Source organism: Pediculus humanus, genomic scaffold (assembly GCF_000006295.1).
Source record: "Pediculus humanus corporis 1103172107743 genomic scaffold, whole genome shotgun sequence".
NCBI lineage: Eukaryota > Metazoa > Arthropoda > Insecta > Psocodea > Pediculidae > Pediculus > Pediculus humanus.
Genome location: NW_002987344.1, coordinates 127,499 through 133,504, shown reverse-complemented (window position 1 = coordinate 133,504; position 6,006 = coordinate 127,499).

Genomic DNA, 6,006 nt, shown 5'->3' with positions numbered 1-6,006 from the left:
TAATTAATTAATTAATTAATTACGTAAAATATATATATATAAATCGGGTGAAAATAATAATAATAATAATGATGATGCCAATTTTGCCAACGTTACAAAAAAAAAAAATTACATTGCGGTTAATTTTCTCGTTTATTTTTTAAAATTAAAATATTTCATTTTAATAATAATAATAAAGTGGTACTAACTTATAATAATAATAATAATAATGATAATTAATAATTATTTAAATAAAAAAAAAAAGAAAAGAAATTTTTTCCAACCGTGTTGTTGTATTGTTTTGGCGGTTGTTGTTGTTGTTTTTTTTTTTTTCTCATAATTTTTCGGATTAATTACAAATCACAATGGATTACGTGTCAGATAAAAAAAAAAAGGAAGTCGGTAAATGAAAATGAAAAATATTTAAAAAAAAATAACGGAGAGTGATAATATGGAGAAAAAAAAAAACGTGGAATTAAATTTGAATGTGGCACGACGAATACAATTAAACGGTGCATTTTTTTTTTTTTTTTTTTAAAACAAAATGAGTTTATTTTAATATAATAAGAAAAGAAAAGAAATTTTTTTTTTTACGTTAATTAGTTATATTAAATACGGTATTAAAGTAATTATCTGTACAACAACCTTTTTATCAACAAACGTTGTCACTTTTTTTTTTCTTTAACCACGTTAAAATGTTTTATTTACGTACTCGCGCGGTTTTTTTTAAAATTTCTCATCGTCGATCGTTTTTATTTTATTATAAATAATAATAATTATTATTATTTATATCCGCATACGTTCCGAGATAGAAAGAGAGAGAGAGAATTGTAAAGATAATTTCAAAGGTGCCTACAGGTTGTGTTTACATTAAAAGAAGGTCATAACGCACACACATTCATTGTACCAGAATCGGTAAAGAGCAAACGGTTGGTACACCTTGAAATTAAATACAAAGCGAAGGTGGAAAAATGAAGAAGAAGAAGAACAACCCGTGCGAATGCGGTTGTACAAATCGTTGTTTGTCCATCATCATCATCATCATCATCATCATTACCATCATCATCGTCGTCATCATACCTCGTCATCGTACCTCAACGCATCCGATTCGAATATATATAAATATACATATAATTGATAAGAAAAGGGATTTGGACGATGATGATGATCAGTACCGAAATAAAGATATAATTTCTTTTAAAAAAATAAGGCACGGTTCAAGGTTATTTCGTTGTTCGCGATATAAATGATAATGATGATAAAACGACGAAAAAAAATGAATTTAAATGAATAAAAAAAAAAGAAAGAATAATAATAATGATGATAATTGTGAAAGAGAATCACGTAAATGCAACGTGAGGAGCCACACGAGGTGGTGTGTGGTTAAGTAAAAGAATGAAAAAAAAGTTGTTGCTGATACCTTAAAAAAAAAAAAAAATTAAAACAAGATGGAGGGAAAAACCTTATCGGGCATCAAGTAGGTCATTGATTAGTCATCGACAAACGAACCGAATTTGCACATCCTGAGACAAAAAAATTTTTTTATTTTTATTATTATATTAAAACGATTAAGAATTAAAAGCGGTTACGTGACTTAACAAAAGAAAGCAGAAGACTTTTTTTTAATTAAATTTCGGGTCGACCGTTAAACGCGCACTCACGCACGTGAACGGTGAACGAAAGCAAATACTTATTTATTGTTATATTTACATCCGCATCGTGATGACCATAAAGACGTAATTGGAAAACTAACAGACGACGAAAAATGTTAAATATTTTGTGTAAACGAAGAAAGAAGAAAGAAGAAAATGAATTCTATTAACTGCAGCAAAATGTTTGTTGTCTTATGATGTTCTCAAGGAGAACAAGATTTAAAAAATAACCTTTTTTGTCGATGATTATGTGTTTTTAACGGCTAATAAAAGAGGAAGGATGAAAAAAAAAACATATTTAATCGGAAGTTTAAACGATCTTGTCAATAGCAAAAAAGTAATAATAATGATGATGATGAAATTAAAACGCGTAACGTGTAAATAATTAAAAAATGATTTTTTTCCTATAGAAATCTCTTTAAAAAAAAAAAAAAATTTATTTTCAATGATGGTACGATTGTTCGATATGCAGGAAAGCAAAAAAGTAAAGGATAGCAAATTTAAAAAAAGAAAATTTTTTTTCCAAGTTTTTTATAATTTTATTTTATTTTTTAAAGACGTCGGTTTTTGACTAACGCGACAGGAATTTAAAATTAAAAAAAACCGTTTTAACGTTTTGCTATCGTTAATTTAAAAAAAATTGTTTTTTTTTTTCAAATAAATTTTAACGATTTAAACATTTTCCAAACGGCATTGATAATCGATTTATTTAAAGCAAATTCAAGGTTTTTTTTTTTTTTCGACAACAACAACAAAAACAAAATCGAGCATTATTTTTATTTTTAACTTCAGCAAATAAATTTTATTTTATTTTTTTTTTGCTATTATTTATTTATTTTAAAACTAGGTAGGCGCGAAAGAAAAATAAAAAATTATTACAACGCCATTAAATGTTTTTTTTTTTTTTTTTCAAACGAAAAACCTTTTTCAGGTATATCTCATTAGCCTACAATAAAAATTTTTTTTTTTTTTTTTTAACCTTGGTTCTTTAGTATATGATATTTTTTAAAAAAAAGTGGCACTAGATAATAAAAACAATAATAATAATGAACGTACCACGTTGGTTTAAATTCATCCGACACTTACCCCGATATTTGTATAAATTCCATTTAAAAAAAAAAAAAATCCTTTGTCATTTTATTTAATTTCATCTTCTGCTAATGACGATTCAATTATTATTATTATTATTTGTAAAAGTGTGTGTGCGTGTGCGTGAGTGCGCATACGGTACGAGATTAATAATAATGAGAAGAATGAGTATTGTGCAATATAACAAAAAAAAAAAAGGGAGAAGATGACGATGGATGAGATTGTGTGTGTGTGTGAATACGCACAAAATGAATTGTACGATTAACGGTACCTTAACTTATCAACCGACTTTTTTATGCCAGTTCCACAGAATCCTCAGGCATGGGCAGTTCGTCTGACAGTATCTGGCAAACCGGAAAAACCTTCCGGCTTGAATACGTTTCGAACGAACTTAAGACGAGTTAAATCATAGAGTAACAAAAAAAAAATTTGTTTCCGGTATTGCAAATACTCTTTTTTTCACTCTCTTTCTTTCTTTCTTTCTTCCGGTTTTTCGATTAAATGTTTTTCTTCTGCTTTTTTTTACCCCTCCCCTTCCTCTCCCCTTCCTCTCCCCTCCCTTCCTCCTCTTCTCTCTTTCCTTTAGTATCGATCGATCGGTGGGTGGGTGGTATTTGTTTCATTTTGTAAAGGTTTCGATTAGGTGGTGGAAAATAATAATGGCGGCCACTACGATGATAATAATGATGACGACGACGTGAATGACATTATTATCATTATTATTATTATTAATTAAATTGTCACATGTTCTAGAAAACAATGTGGATTAATTATAAGTGAAAGTTTTCTCAAAGGGCCGTTTTCGATTCCATAGAGAGTGAGAGAAAGAGAGAGAGAGAGAGAGAGAGGGAGAGAGAGAAAGAAATTAATTAAGAAATAATTTAATTAAGAAAAAAAAAATTTTTTTTTTTTTAATAATAATAATAATAATAATAATTTACATTCACGTTTAAAATCGAACTTTGACCTTATTTATTTTTTCTATAAATTATTCCCGCGGCGGATTTTGACTTATGAAATTATTATTATTATTATTATTATTAATAACAACGTAATTTTTTTTCGAATAATAATTTTAATAAAATATTAACGATTGATCAATAACGAATTCGGTGAATGAATGAATGAATGAATGATTGAACGAATGAATGATTCGGCGAGACGTTTTTTATTTTTAACAAAAGCAAAAAAAAAAAAAATAATCATCTTCTTTTGCTATTGTTTATTGGGAAATTCGATTTTCGTTGCGACGGGGCAATAGAAATTTTATTCGCGTTTGTTTTGTAAGAAACGAAGGACTTTGTGGGTGTGTGCGCGTGCGCGTGAGCGTTAACTTGTTAATTTCGTTATCCTTTTCATCACCATCATCATCATCATCATCATCATTATTATTATTATTATTATTATTATTATTATTATTATTATTATTATTATTATTATTATTATTATTGAAAAAAATTCTCAAAGTCGGTTAAGAATATATTTATTTATTTATTTTAAAAAAATATATATTAGAAAGTAATTTTTCTTTTTCTTTTATCTTTTCTCATTTTCTATTGCCACGAAATAATGATCCTTTATTATTATTATTATTAATTTTCTCACGGGTGTTTTTTTTTCTTTACTCTCTTTTTTTTTTTATTTTTCTATACTTTCGTACGTTTTATTTTGTTGTCTAAAAAAAAAAATTATTTGAAATGATTCGTCCGATCGGCAAACGAGTCTTTTTTTGTCGCTTTTTTTTTCACGCCATATTAGTAATAATAATGATAATGATAATAATGATAATCCACATTATAAACAATGAGATTTTGATGGTGAAAGGAGTTTTTTTTTTTTTTTTTTGGAAAGACGGGTAATTTTTATATTTATCCGTGTCTCGTAAATGCATTGACACATATGTTGTGTTTTTTATTAATCTAAGATGTGAAAGACGTGGAAATAGAAACTTTTTCCTCACAATAATAATAATAATAATATTCGTTCTCAATGAATTTCAAGTTAAAATTTTAATATTGCGAGAGAGAGAGAGAGAGAGAGAGAGCGAGAGAGAGAGAATGTGACTCGAAGAATTTCGACGGTCAAAAACGAGTTCATATTTAATTTTTTATTTTAGCAATCAGACGAAAAAAATAATTAAATAAATAAAAAAAATTTTTTTGTAAACGAGACATCGAAAGACCGGATATGGACAAAAAAAGTGAAAACGAAAAAAAAAAAATTCCATCGTTTTTTTTTTTTTAAATCGTGCAGATTACAAACGAAAAAAAAAACAAATATCATTCATTCACCTGTTTTAATTAATTTTTTTTTTTTTTTTTTTTACAAAACATTCATTCCGACACACACGCACACATTCATTCCGAGACATTCACGATTAAAAGATAATGATAATGATATTTTTTTTTAAAAAAAAAAAAAATGTCGTTTCGAGATTTTTTTAACCGTCGCTCGTTTTTTCTTCTCCTTTCCTTTTCAAATCTCTCGCGTGGTTTTTGTCAAAATTTACCTCCCGTTACTATTATTTTTTTTTTTATTACGTAATTAATTAGTTTTATTATTATTATTATTACGTTAGTAATAAATGACATATCATTCGCGTATCGATAAACGCGCACAAACACACCCGCGCACGCACGCACACATGCATGCACGCCCTTAAAAATTTTACACTCGCAAATCTCATAACATATTGATTATTTATTATTATTATTATTATTATTAGCATTATTATTAGTATTATTATTATTATTATCATTATTATTGGAAAAAAGTGTGCCGCGTGTAACGATTGCGTTGGTTGGTATCCCTGACAAACCGTCAGTTGTTTGTTTGTTTGTTTGTCATTTTGATTGAATTATTAATAAAAATTGGAAAATTTTTTTCTTTTCCTTCATTTTTATTTATTAAAAAAAAATGTCTTCTGCTTCTTCTGTCAATTTCTCGTTTTTCATTATTTTACGGTACAAGTTATCGTTAAAAAAAAAAAAAAATTACGTAATAATAATAATAGTAATAAAATAATAAAACATGCGAGTAAAATTTTTTATTTTTTTTATTACGGTGGTTGAAAATTATTAATCATCATTATCATTATCATCATTATTATTATCATTATTATTAATTTAACGTACGTGTCGTAAATACATATTTATTTACCGGCACAAACTCGTTGAAATTTTTTTTTTTTTTATTATTATTATTTCAATTTGACTTTCTGATTTATTGTAAGTTTCCGGTTTTTTAATTTTATTTCCGTTTTTTTACTTATTATTATTATTATTAT